General features: G+C 37.7%; 1 protein-coding gene across 3 annotated transcripts in view; it reads right to left on the bottom strand.

Moving 5' to 3' along the window:
* Nucleotides 1–14,342, bottom strand: part of FSHB (follicle stimulating hormone subunit beta) — a 180,395-nt gene that overhangs the window by 79,928 nt on the left and 86,125 nt on the right. The window contains exon 2 of one of the 3 annotated variants that reach the window (XM_053688908.1): nt 8,922–9,010. The exons of the other annotated variants lie outside the window; for them this stretch is intronic. The gene's annotated coding sequence lies outside the window, so the exon portion shown is untranslated. The remainder of the gene's footprint in view (nt 1–8,921; nt 9,011–14,342) is intronic. 3 annotated transcript variants of the gene reach the window in all.

The following is a 14,342-nucleotide window of genomic DNA, read 5'->3' as shown; positions in this document are numbered from 1 at the left end:
AGGTCTTCTATCTTCATCCCGGCGGCGCGGAGCGGGTCCATCCTTGAAGACATCCGGCGCGGAGCATCCTCTTCATACGGTCACCACCGTACACTATATCTACATCGTATGCATGTATTAAATATCCCTTTACGCTTCTCTAGTGATATAAAGTAGTAGATTATTTTTTATGTCTATTAATCTTTGTATCTATAGTTCAGTGATCACTCAACCACTTGTTATTCAGTACAGCATTTTGAACCATGAATTACCTATTTAATGAATATAACTCAATTGTGTTTTTTTCTTGTCCCTTTGGTTTTCAATCAGTCATGTCGTCTAATTATTTGAGTTTTAAATTAACCTTGGTCCTTTTGCTGCATTTACTAATTAACAATCAGCTGTAGGTCACGACAAATCAAAGAATTGTGAAATTATTTTTCTAATGTATACAAAATGAAAGGAGCTGTTATCAGGAGGTACATTTAGCTTTACTGGTATTTGTCTTTTTTGTATAAAGAAGAAATGAATAATAAATGTGCACTAGAAAAAAACATCCATAAAACAGATCAATAAATATATTTTATACAAATAAGTTCCTTACAAAACATTTAGGACCAGATTACGAGTGCACGCGAGCGATAAAGGGTTTATCGCGGATGTTTGAGCTTGTCTGGCTTAAAAGGACACTCAAGTCAAAATTAAACTTTCATTATTCAGATATAGCAGCATTTTAAAACAACTTTACAATTTGCTTCCATTAACAAAGGGTGCAGTCTTTTTATATTTAAACTTTTTGAGCCACCAGCTCCTACTAGAATTACCAGTTGAAATTAAACGTGATTTAAAGGACCAGTCAACACAGTAGATTTTCATAATCAACAAATGCAAGATAACAAGACAATGCAATAGCACTTAGTCTGAACTTCAAATGAGTAGTAGATTTTTTTTCTGACAATTTTAAAAGTTATGTCTTTTTCCAATCCCCCTGTAACATGTGACAGCCATCAGCCAATCACAAATGCATACACGTACCATGTGACAGCCATCAGCCATTCACAAATGCATACAAAATTATTCTTGCACATGCTCAGTAGGAGCTGGTTACTCAAAAAGTTTAAATATAAAAAGACTGTGCACATTTTAGTTAATTGAAGTAAATTGGAAAGTTGTTTAAAATGGCATGCTCTATCTGAATAATGAAAGTTTAATTTTGATTGAGTGTCCCTTTAAGCTGGAATGATTACCGCATCTTCTGAGCTCTGGTTTACTGTTTTGTGAAACTAAAAAGTTGCATAAAACACACATTTTATATTTTAGTATATTGTACTAAAAAACCATCTGATATATGTAGAACTATTTATTTCTGAATAAACAGAACATAATCTTCTATGTGAAGAACATTGTAATGGGAAATATTCATATTTTCATGTCAGGTTGGTACACATTAGAATATGCGATTGGGCTTGCATGCCAGTAGTCTGCTTTTTCCCAATTTTTTTTTGCTCCAGTGACTTCAATTGGGGAATATGTGAATGCGCACGCGATATCTGAAGTTTGGCTTTTCCGCTTGTCGGGTTAGCGCAAGATCCAAAACACTTTAAACTCATAATATGAGCACAACCCAACGCTTACTTCTAGCGCAGTTGCTTGTAATGTGGCCCTTAGTCAATAGGATACCTCAAATTTATTGAACAATACTTTGTCAACAAATAGAGTTTCCAATTGTCCTACAGTTTGTGGAATTGTCCATTGCTTATTCCTCTTTTCCCATGTCTGCATTCCTCTTAAAGAACCATGTGAAAAACCAAACTCACCTAGAAATGCTCTCAACCTAACCAATGGGTGTAACAGCTATGTGACTGGCCAGGGACAGGGCCACGATTAGCATATAAATGTAAAAATGTTATATAGATTGTAAGAGAAATCTCGCGCTCGTGCTCTCTCGCACGCTCTTGCGCTCTCTCTCTCGCACTCTCTTTTGCTCTCTCTATTCTGCACTCTCTCACTCTCTCTCTTTTGTGCGCTCTTGCGCTCTCTCTTTCTCGCACTCTCACGCTCTCTCTTTCTCGTGCTCTCTCTTTCTCGTGCTCTCTCTCTCGTGCTCTCTCTTTTTCGCGCTCTCACGCCCTCTCTTTCGCTCTCTCTCTTTTAAAGGGATACGAACACCAATCCCAGGTGCTAAACCAAAAAATAGGCAGGCTCCTAAGCTTACATTCCTGCTTTTCAAATAGATATACCAAGAGAACTTCATAATAGGAGTAAATAAGAATGTTGCTTAAAATTGCATGCTCTGAATCATAAAAGCACATTCAAAAAGTCTATATTATACACATAAAAGAGCAATGCATAAAAAGTATGATCCATTAATGCTCACTAGTGGATGGAGAACCTTTCTTGGGGGCACAGGAACATCCATTAAAAAGATAACATTTTTTTTAAAGAAATATAGAATTTAAAATTAGTTTTATAATTCAAACAGAGAGTAAAAAAATAACAATATGTTCTGTTATCAAATTTACCTCTGTTTTTCTCTTAATATCCTTTGTTGAAAATTTGTTTTTTTATTAGAGTTTTTAAAAAAGATACTAAGAGGAAATATGTAATTTTGGTAACACAATTGAATTGGTTACATTCTGTTGGAATCATGAAAGTTTCATTTTGACTCCCATGTCCCTTGAAATACTTTCTCAATGGAAAAGAAGAAAAAATACAAAATGCTTTAATTTAAATAAATTGGTTCTTTTGCAGGACTGGTATATTTTTATTGAGAATGTGCATGACAATGGGCTACATTTAAGAAGCTGTCTGCCCGGTCTTTGATAAATGGACCCCAATGCATGAGAGGTGCCAAATATATACAATTCACTGACACTGACAATGCCAACCGTGTAAAAGAGAAGTAGTTGTATTTAATGCACAATAAATACATACACTGGGGCTGATTTATCAATACCTGGCGGACATGATACGCTGTAGCGTATCATGTCCGCCAGACATTTCTGAATCACAACAGCATACGCTGTCGGCATTTAACATTGCACAAGCAGTACTGGTGAACTGCGTGTGTAATGCCAATCGGCCGTTAGCTGGGGGTGTCAATCGACCGGATCGTATAGGATCGGGCGGATTGATGTCCGCAGCCTCAGAGGCAGCGGCCGAGTTATGGAGCATTGGTTTTAAGATCGCTGCTTCTTAACTCCTGTTTCCAGCGAGCCTGAAGTCTCGCGCGGAAACAGGCACATCAGGGGCCATTCGGCCCTTTATAAATCGGCCCCATTGTACAAACAGCTTTTTAAGAAATTATACATCCCCCTACACTTACTTAACAGTAAGCCATCATTACTCCAAACATCAGAATACACGCAGAGAGAACAAGGGCAATTTCAACTCTGTTTGCAGCTTGATTCATTTGCAGATTTAAGATGTGTACATTAGATTTTAATACCAATCTAAGAAAAGACACTTAATATAAGTATCTGAGATATCTAAACTATTGGAGTTGTATAATGGCATAATGGATGCACTGTAGCAGTATTAGATACGTCTTGTCTGCAATTACTTATTTATTAAAAAAGTTTGTACTTGGTAAATGCATTTCACTTTAGTCTCCTACTAGAGATATAGCAACATATACCATTTTATTGTCTGTTTAAGTGACAGAGTAACTATGTGAAACAATATGCCAGAGAAGAATTGGCTTGTTGTGTATAAAACTTGGCATAATTCTACCTCGTAGTGTCATACATTTTTTGCTTCAAAATACTGTTTGCAAGTGCTCATAATTTAATTGAAATGTTCTAAAGATGTTTTACATCTTTTTTACAGTAGAAATCAAGTAGACCAGTGTCCTTATCAAACCATCTTGGATAAAAGACCTCCGCATCCCTTTAATGTGCACTTAATAGTAATTGGCCCTCCCAGACTGGAAAGGTGCCAGAGGTCAAAACAACTAACGCTTGATTATGTAATATTTGCCACATCAGACATAAGAAACCACGCTGACACTTGCAGGGTGACATCAGGGAAATAAAGCATCTGTCCCTGCTAATTGTGAGATGCATCCTATAGAAAGTAATGTGGTTAGTTGGAAAGGGAAACTTCGCTAGGGAGGGTAACGTTAGTAAGGTTTAGGGGCACACTTTAAAAATTAAATACTGCTGCCTATACAGTATCAGATTACTCTATTATCAGACATGTGCAATTGTTTTGTTACGGATGCAAATTCAATAACAAAACACAGATATTCGTGTTATTTTCACAAAATGAATATCTACACCACAAAATTTAAAGGGGTTTAAAATACTTACCTCTAGCGTGCTGGAGAACTGCACTAAACCCGACCCCTCCTCACAGATCCTTGGGGTTTGCTAATATGAGGCTTTGCGCAGCGGTTCACAGGGCCTGCACTAAAGGCGAATGTCCTTTAGTGTAGGCCCTGGGACCCCCAATGCTAAGCCTCCTATTAGCGCACCCTGGCACTCTGTGAAGGATTGGCACGGCTCTCCAGAGCGCTAGAGGTAAGTATGTAACGCTACCGGTGAACTTTTTTACCTGTAGTAAAGGAACTTTGCATTTGTTTAACAAAAAATAATCGCCTAGATTTAGAGTTTTGTCGGTAAAGACCCGCGTAGCTAACGCTGCTTTTTTCCTACTGCTGCTTCCAAACAAAGCTGGTATTTAGAGTTGTCTGAGGGGCTGCGTTAGGCTCCAAAAAGGGTGCGTTGAGCCTAATTTACCGCCACTTCAACCCTCAATACCAGCGTTGCTTACGGTAGCGGTAAGCAGCTAAAACGTGCTCATGCACGATTCCCCCATAGGGAACAATGGGGCAGTTTGGGCTGAAAAAAAAAATAACACCTGCAAAAAAGCAGCGTTAAGCTCCCAACGCAGCCCCATTGTTTCCTATGGGGAAACACTCTCTAAGTCTGCACCTAACATGAACCCCGAGTCTAAACACCCCTAACCTTACACTTATTAACCCCTAATCTGCCGACCCCGCTATTGCTGACACCGGCATTACACAATTAACCCCTAATCTGCCGCTTCGGACACCGCCGCCACCTACATTATACCTATGTACCCCTAATCTGCTGCCCCTAACATCGCCAACACCTACATAATATTTATTAACCCTTAATCTGCCCCCCCCCCAACGTCGCCGCTACCTTACCTACACTTATTAACCCCTAATCTGCCGACCGGACCTCGCTGCTACTCTAATAAAGTTATTAACCCCTAAACCGCCACACTCCCGCCTCGCAAACCCTATAATAAATAGTATTAACTCCTAATCTGCCCCCCCCATATGTCGCCACCACCTAACTTCAAGTATTAACCCTTAATCTGCCGACCGGACCTCGCCGCTACTCTAATAAATGTATTAACCCCTAAAGCTAAGTCTAACCCCCCTAAGTTAAATATAATTTAAATCTAACAAAATAAATTAAATCTTATTAACTAAAGTATTCCTATTTAAAACTAAATACCTACCTGTAAAATAAACCCTAATATAGCTACAATATAACAAATAATTATATTGTAGCTATTTTAGGATTTATATTTATTTTACAGGCAACTTTGTATTTATTTTAACTAGGTACAATAGCTATTAAATAGTTATTAACTATTTAATAGCTACCTAGTTAAAATAATTACAAAATTACCTGTAAAATAAATCCTAACCTAAGTTACAATTAAACCTAACACTGCACTATCAATAAATTAATTAAATAAATTACATACAATTAAATAAACTAAACTAAATTACAAAAACGAACACTAAATTACAAAAAATAAAAAAAGATTACAAGAATATTAGGCTAATTACACCTACTCTAAGCCCCCTAATAAAATAAAAAAGCCCCCCAAAATAATAAAGGTCCCTACCCTTTTTTTTTACCAGCCCTTAAAAGGGCTTTTTGCGGGGCATGCCCCAAAGTAATCAGCTCTTTTGCCTGTAAAAAAAAAAAATACAACCCCCCCCCAACATTAAAACCCACCACCCACATACCCCTACTCTAACCCAAACCCCCCTTAAATAAACCTAACACTACCCCCCTGAAGATCTCCCTACCTTGAGTCGTCTTCACCCAGCCGGGCCGAAGTCTTCATCCGATGGGGCAGAAGAGGACATCCAAACCGGCAGAAGTCTTCATCCTATCCAGGCGGAAGAGGACATCCGGACCGGCAGACATCTTCATCCAAGCGGCATCTTCTATCTTCATCCATCCGGAGCGGAGCCATCTTCTTCCAGCCGATGCGGATCCATCCTCTTCAACCGACGCCTACTCGCCGAATGAAGATTCCTTTAAATGACATCATCCAAGATGGCGTCCCTCGAATTCCGATTGGCTGATAGGCCAATCAGATTGAGCTTGCATTCTATTGGCTGTTCCTATCAGCCAATAGAATGCAAGCTCAATCTGATTGGATTAGCCAATCGGATTGAACTTGAATCTGATTGGCTGATTTAATCAGCCAATCAGATTTTTCCTACCTTAATTCCGATTGGCTGATAGAATCCTATCAGCCAATCGGAATTCGAGGGACGCAATCTTGGATGACGTCATTTAAAGGAACCTTCATTCGGCGAGTAGGCGTCAGTTGAAGAGGATGAATCTGCGTCGGCTGGAAGAAGATGGCTCGGCTCCGGATGGATGAAGATAGAAGATGCCGCTTGGATGAAGATGTCTGCCGGTCCGGATGTCCTCTTCTGCCCAGATAGGATGAAGACTTCTACCGGTCTGGATGTCCTCTTCTGCCCCATCAGATGAAGACTTCGGCCCGGCTGGGTGAAGACGACTCAAGGTAGGGAGATCTTCAGGGGGGTAGTGTTAGGTTTATTTAAGGGGGGTTTGGGTTAGAGTAGGGGTATGTGGGTGGTGGGTTTTAATGTTGGGGGGGTTGTATTTTTTTACAGGCAAAAGAGCTGATTACTTTGGGGCATGCCCCGCAAAAAGCCCTTTTAAGGGCTGGTAAAAGAGCTGGTTACTTTTTAATTTAGAATAGGGTAGGGACCTTTATTATTTTGGGGGGCTTTTTTATTTTATTAGGGGGCTTAGAGTAGGTGTAATTAGCCTAATATTCTTGTAATCTTTTTTTATTTTTTGTAATTTAGTGTTTTTATTTTTTTGTAATTTAGTTTAGTTTATTTAATTATATGTAATTGTAGGTAATTTATTTAATTAATTTATTGATAGTGTAGTGTTAGGTTTAATTGTAACTTAGGTTAGGATTTATTTTACAGGTAATTGTGTAATTATTTTAACTAGGTAGCTATTAAATAGTTAATAACTATTTAATAGCTATTGTACCTAGTTAAAATAAATACAAAGTTGCCTGTAAAATAAATATAAATCCTAAAATAGCTACAATATATTTATTCATTATATTGTAGCTTTATTAGGGTTTATTTTACAGGTAAGTATTTAGTTTTAAATAGGAATACTGTAGTTAATAATAAGATTTAATTTATTTAGTTAGATTTAAATTATATTTAATTTAGGGGGGTTAGGGTTAGACTTAGCTTTAGGGGTTAATAGATTTATTAGAGTAGCGGCGAGGTCCGGTCGGCAGATTAGCAGATTAGGGGTTAATACTTGAAGTTAGGTGGCAGCAACTTTGGGGGGCAGATTAGGGGTTAATACTATTTATTATAGGGTTTGCGAGGCGGGAGTGCGGCGGTTTAGGGGTTAATAACTTTATTAGAGTAGCGGCGAGGTCCGGTCGGCAGATTAGGGGTTAATAAGTGTAGGTAAGGTAGCGGCGAAGTTGGGGGGGCAGTTTAGGTGTTAATAAATATTATGTAGGTGTCAGCGATGTTAGGGGCAGCAGATTAGGGGTTCATAGGGATAATGTAGGTGGCGGCGATGTGCGGTCAGCAGATTAGGGGTTAAAAATATTTATTATAGTGGCGGCGATGTGGGGGGACCTCGGTTTAGGGGTACATAGGTAGTTTATGGCTGTTAGTGTACTTTAGAGCACTGTAGTTAGGAGCTTTATATACAGGCGTTAGCCCATAAAGCTCTTAACTACAGCCTTGGTAGGAGTCTTGTCGGTAGAGGCTCTACCGTTCACTTCAGCCAAGACTCTAAATACCAGCGTTAGGAAGATCCCATTGAAAAGATAGTATACGCAATTGGCGTAAGGGGATCTGCGGTATGGAAAAGTTGCGGCTTGAAAGTGAGCGTTAGACCCTTTCCTGCCTGACTCTAAATACCAGCGGGCGGCCAAAAGCAGCGTTAGGACCCCTTAACGCTGCTTTTGACGGCTAACGCAGAACTCTAAATCTAGGTGAATGTTAATGTTCCACGAATATTCAGTAATTATTTAGTTTAAAAAGAGACTAATACTGAATAGCATGGCAGCTAAATTTTCGGAAACCTGCATTTTTTTGAATATTCAGTCCGAAAGATTCGGCTGAACCAGAATTTTTTGCCTGTGCACATATCTTACAATTGTATTTTATTTATTTTTTTTGCAAATAAGTGTTTTAAATCTTTTGACACAATCTTGCCATCTTTTGGTTTGCAAGAAAAAAAGCAGCGAGAACTGAAGGGGGGTAAATGTTTAGCAAATATGCCAGACCTGGAGAAGAACTTTCAGCTGCACCCATGGAATGCCCTTGTTCAGTCTGCTAGCAGAGGTTGGGGGTGGTTTATTTTACAATAAGGAAATCAATACATTTCAAATTTTGTATTCCTAGTACCAATTTCACATTTGTTTTTTTGCATGTGCAATAACATTTTATTACGATTTCTACTGTGTGCATTAAACATGTTTGTTTGTTTTTTTCTCTGTAATTTTAGTACAAATTTTAATATTTCAATAAAATATGGATTTTGCAGAAAATGTTTGCTATGATTAATTTATTGATTATATATCACTTTTAAATTATGATTTTTTTTTTTTGTGAGAGCATGCAAACAAATCATACGTACAGCGTCCTTCAGCTAATAGTGCCGGAAGTAAACTCGGGTAATCCAATCCTTCCTAACAGCCCGGAGTGCTGTAGCAGTGGCGGATCAAGCTGCAAAGCATACAACCACATGAAAAAAGCAGGTACTACTGGATGTGAGAGAAAATAAAATCAACAAACTTTATTGGTTTTCAAAATAAAAATATCCCACAAACATGAAAGCAAATAGGCTGATGCATTTTGCACCTCCTAGGTCTATGAGTAAGTACCACTAGTGGGCACGAAATGCGTCAGTCTGTTGTCTCTTATTGTCTGCCTTCATGTCTGTGGGATATTTTTTAATTTTTAGGATACCAATAAAGTTTGTTGATTTTATTTTTTATGTGATTTTTTTTTTGTAAGACATATTGCAATCCATCTCCTTCACATACACACCTTTTGAGTTCTTAAGGTTATCACTGTCCTCAAGGTAAAAACTAGCTTTACAGAATTCCACCATGGGCTTTATAAAATCAGAGACCTTTATATCATTGAATTACATATGTAATAAAATCCATGTGCAATCAAAAGCATGCACACTTATTCCACATCTATAGTGCAGATTGCACTTGGATCAAGCAGACTTGTATATAATAATACTATTTATAGAAAAAAGTTATAATCATGGCAAACAGTCAGTCATGGATACATGGTCCTGAGTAGCTCAAGGAACTTCATGCATATTTTATGTGGATAATGGGTGTAGAGGCTCAGGTCCTTTAAAGTATTCTTTTCTGGTGCTTCAGTTTAGGGCTGAGGAATAAGAAACGTGGCTTGTGATTTGTGTAGATCAACACCAATTAATTAGTGCAGTATACTTACTCTGAAATATTCTGAGTCCAACCTCTTCATTCATATATAGCATTTGAACGATATGTTTTAGAGTTTTTGTCTACTCTCTCCTGATGTAGGTGTATCTGCAAGTGATGGAAATCACACTGAAATTTGTTGTATCTGACAGTGTGTATAATGTGCAGTATACTCACTCCGAATAACTCGGAATCCAGCTCCTCACAGAATATTTGTAGAGATGATGTAGTTATTTCCAAAAGGCAGCAAACAAATATTTGTTATAAAAACAAACATTTATTAAAAACATGTCATTTAGACAAATAAAAGCTCTTATTGATTGGCTCTATGCGTTTCAACGATATACTCATCATTTTGTTTTACTGCTCTTGAAAAAGACGAGTATATAGTTGAAACGCGTAGAGCCAATCATTAAGAGTTTTAATTTGTCTAAATGACATGTTTTTAATGTTTTTTTTTTTTTTATAACAAATATTTGTTTGCTGACTTTTGGAAATAACTACATCATCTCTACAAATATTCTGTGAGGAGCTGGATTTCGAGTTATTCGGAGTGAGTATACTGCACATTTATACACACTGTCAGATACAACAAATTTCACTGTGATTTCCATCACTTGCAGATACACCTACATCAGGAGAGAGTAGACATAAAACTCTAAAACATATCGTTCAAATGCTATATATGAATGAAGAGGTTGGACTGAATATTTCAGAGTAAGTATACTGCACTAATTAATTGGTGTTGATCTACACAAATCACAAGCCAAGTTTCTTATTCCTCAGCCCTAAACTGAAGCACCAGAAAAGAATACTTTAAAGGAACTGCGCCTCTACACCCATTATCCACATTTCTATAAACAGTCTTTTGGGAGAGACTGATAGAAGGCAGCGGTCAACACAGAGGGGAGTACTATTCTCATATTATTCTTGTCATTTCTATAAAATTGGTGTTATAACATCTAGTATACCTTGTATAGTATAATTTTGTATATTTTATGTGGAGCATCTGCACTTGGGGCCTGATGCTCAAAACCTCGCGAGCATGGAGAGAAATCTCGATAAATCTTTGGGGGCATTGTTTGAGCATTATTTTGCAATGCAGATGCCTCTCCTTCACACCCAAAACTCCACATAGATAAACAACTTTCAAGAAGACAAAATTGCTGTTGGTGACGAGACATATTAGTGCATCTTACCAGAGAGGAGAGGTTTAGATAATCAGGCCCTTGGTCGCTATCAAATGTCTATAAAATGCAACATTTTATCTGCTTGTTTAACCTTTTGCCGCCGTTGTATTCTGTCACAATGGCGCTGGGCTTTAAAGCCGTTATGACGGAATACATCGTCATAGCCAACGGCTGTCCTGAAGCCTGCTGCTCTTGCAGGATTTGATCGCGGTCTGGAGGGTGTTCCTAGCCTAATAGGGACTCCCCCCCCCAGACCTGATCCCATAATTGAAATCTCCTATGTAGACTTTATAACCCGGTCACGAAAGGGTTAATTTAGGAACAAAAATGGAAAGCTTTTAAAATTGAATGCCCTATCTAAATAATCAAAAGTTTAATTTTGATTGGGTGTCCTTTGAATTGACTACAGCATAGAGGACCAGAAACATAGATTCCACAAGATGCTTTAAGAGGTATATGCCTGAACTGCAATTGATTTGCAAAACCTTAAAACTTGTGCTAACAAAATGACACATGTTTAATGATTTTAAACATTTCTTTTGCAATTCAGCGCATCATTGCTCATTTATGCTATGAGTTTCATGTCCCTTTAAATTGTTTGATATTTGGCTTCTATGCTTTATGCATCCAGATTAATTTGGCAAATTTGCAAAATGTAATTTGATAAAAGTGCAAGTGGACAAAAGCAGTATATGGTGTTCAGGGTCTTCCCAGCATAAAATGTTTTTAACTCACAACCAAGATGATATATCTTCCATCAAAACAGAATCAGGAAGACAGTACATCCTTTTATAACTGGTTTATTCTAGTGCTGCATTCAGTCTGGTACATTGTATGGGCAGAGGAGAAAGCACTCAGGTATTATTATGTCTGCATATTCTGAATGTACAATGCAAAAGTTTATGATTGTTTAATGGACTTTTCTTCCTCTTCTTTTAAATGAATGGTGTAATAGATTCCCAAAGTACATTTATGTTTGTTTAATGAGAAAACATTATAAACACAATAGCAGTTGCAGACCTACTTAACAGAGGACCCTGGTATGCAACATAGGGTGCACCTTTTGTTTTTGGTGCCCCTATAAGTAATACATTAGTAAGCAACAATTGAAATATTCAGGGTACTCTGTAAAATAATTATGTGAGAGAGAGAAAAATAAAGCACATTCCTATGTATAGACTGGCTGCTATGCCCTATCTCAGCATCTGAGCCCTGTAGACCTTCACGTGTATAGCCTATTCTTAAAGGGACATACAACTCCAATATGCAAATACTCTTATGTATTAGATCATTTTCTTATTGCATTATTGCTTGTCATACCTATGTGTTTAATGGGATATGAAATACCCCAAACAATTCTTGTTTCAGACAGAGCATACAATTTAAAAAAGTTTCTTATTAACTTTTCTTATAGTATTCTTTGTTGAAGAGAAACCTAGGTAGGTATCTGAAGCACTACATGGCAGGAAATAGTGCTGCATCTAGTGCTTTTTTATATGGATAACATTCTTGCAAAACCGCTGTCAAATAGTTAAACATACCCGCTCCTCAGCTTACGTCTTTGCTTTTCAACAAAAGATACCAATAGAACAAAGAATTTGCTAATAGAAGTAACTTGAAAAGTTTTTTTTTTAAAAATGCATGTGCTATCTGAATCATGAAAGAAAAGGTCTGTGTTTCTTCTCCCTTTGAGCCACACAAAGGGGTTAAACACATAGGCCCCCATTTATCAAACTCAGCTGCCCGCAGTTAGCATTACACAAGCAATTGTGTTAGAGCCAAGCTTGTCTATCATCCCAGTCGATCCTGACCAGGATGATTTAAATGATTCAGAAAGATTTAAATGATCCACAATCTGAGATTCCTGGAATCTTAGAGATTATTGACAAGTTTGGGTCGTTCTCGGGCTATAAAATTAATGTTACCAAGTCCGACTTACTCTGGCTAAATCCAGTAGTACACTCGGATTATGTTCCTCCTTTTAATGTGGCAGAACAATATATCACCTATTTAGGCATTAACATTAGTAGAAATCCAGCGGATTGGTACACTCTTAACTATACCCCTCTTTTAAATAAGATAGAAGCAGACTTAAGGAATTGGGCAAATATACCGTTATCACTTACTGCTAAAATTAATCTGATAAAGATGACTATTCTACCAAAAGTTTTATGTTATGCAGAATACTCCTATTATGCTGTCGAAACTTGATTTCAAAACTTTTGGACAGTCACATTAGGACATTTATCTGGGGTAGGGATCGGAAACGTATTTTGCTACTTAAATTGGCTCAAATTAAACGATTTGGCGGATTAGCTTTACCGATATTTTCAATATACAACTAAATCTGCTTGGCTAAGGTAGCTATGGACTGGCTTACTGGTGGCTCTTATGTTGCAGCTTTTGATCTTGAACAAAAACTAGTTCACCCTTTTTCGCTTACCGCCCTATTACATTGCCCCAGCAAAAGTATACCAAGCAAGATTAAGAAGAAGTGTACAGTGATGAATGTTATCATAGCCTGGCAGTTCATTCGGTGTTGCATGGACGATAATCCTTTAATCTCCGATGTTGTCCCAATTACGAGGAATCCCTGCTTTACTCCGGGTCTAAATAATAAATTGTTTAACAGATGGGCTGCACAGGGCCTCTCTCATTTAATTGCGAGACCCTGATAATATTTCTATATTTCCTTCCTCAGTTCTTAAAAATCGTTATCAACTTAAAAATGTAGATTTTTACGTGTATTTACAACTTCGACATTGGTATAACGCTACCACTCAAAACCATACTAGAGAATGGGTCTCACTCTCTATAAGTTAGGAAAACATTCCAGTAGTTACTGGTACAGAATGGTGTTAGCACCAATGGGAGAACGAAACCTTGCGGATATATGTGCTAAGTGGTCTCATGTTAATTTAGCTTTGGATATAGGCAAGGTGAAATAGAGTATAATTGCGGCTGAACGGGCCACTCTTTCCACGTCATGGTGCGAATCACACTTTAAAATGTTAAATCGTGTATATATGCCGCCAGCAAGCTTGAACAGTTGGTTCGGTAACTCATTAAATTTATGTCCACGATGTTGTTCTGATAGGGCCGACCTGGTCCACATGTTTTGGAGTGGCCCGAAAATATTGCAGTTCTGGCGCTGTGTGCAATTCTGGTTGAATAAGATACTAAGCTCGCAATTAATACTCCACCCACAGAAAATATTTTTCTTGGCTGAGGCGTCTGATTATACACATAATGTCACCTTTGTTAACACCGCAATTCTGGGAGCTAGATACCTAATTCTGAAAAATTGGAAGGCTAAACAAGCACCTACGATTAATAATTTATCATATTTATTACACTCACAATATATCATAGAACAATTGGAAAATGCTAATAGTGGTCCTAACC

This window comes from Bombina bombina, chromosome 7 (genome assembly GCF_027579735.1).
Source record: "Bombina bombina isolate aBomBom1 chromosome 7, aBomBom1.pri, whole genome shotgun sequence".
Taxonomy (NCBI): domain Eukaryota; kingdom Metazoa; phylum Chordata; class Amphibia; order Anura; family Bombinatoridae; genus Bombina; species Bombina bombina.
This window is presented reverse-complemented; position numbering and strand designations above follow the sequence as displayed.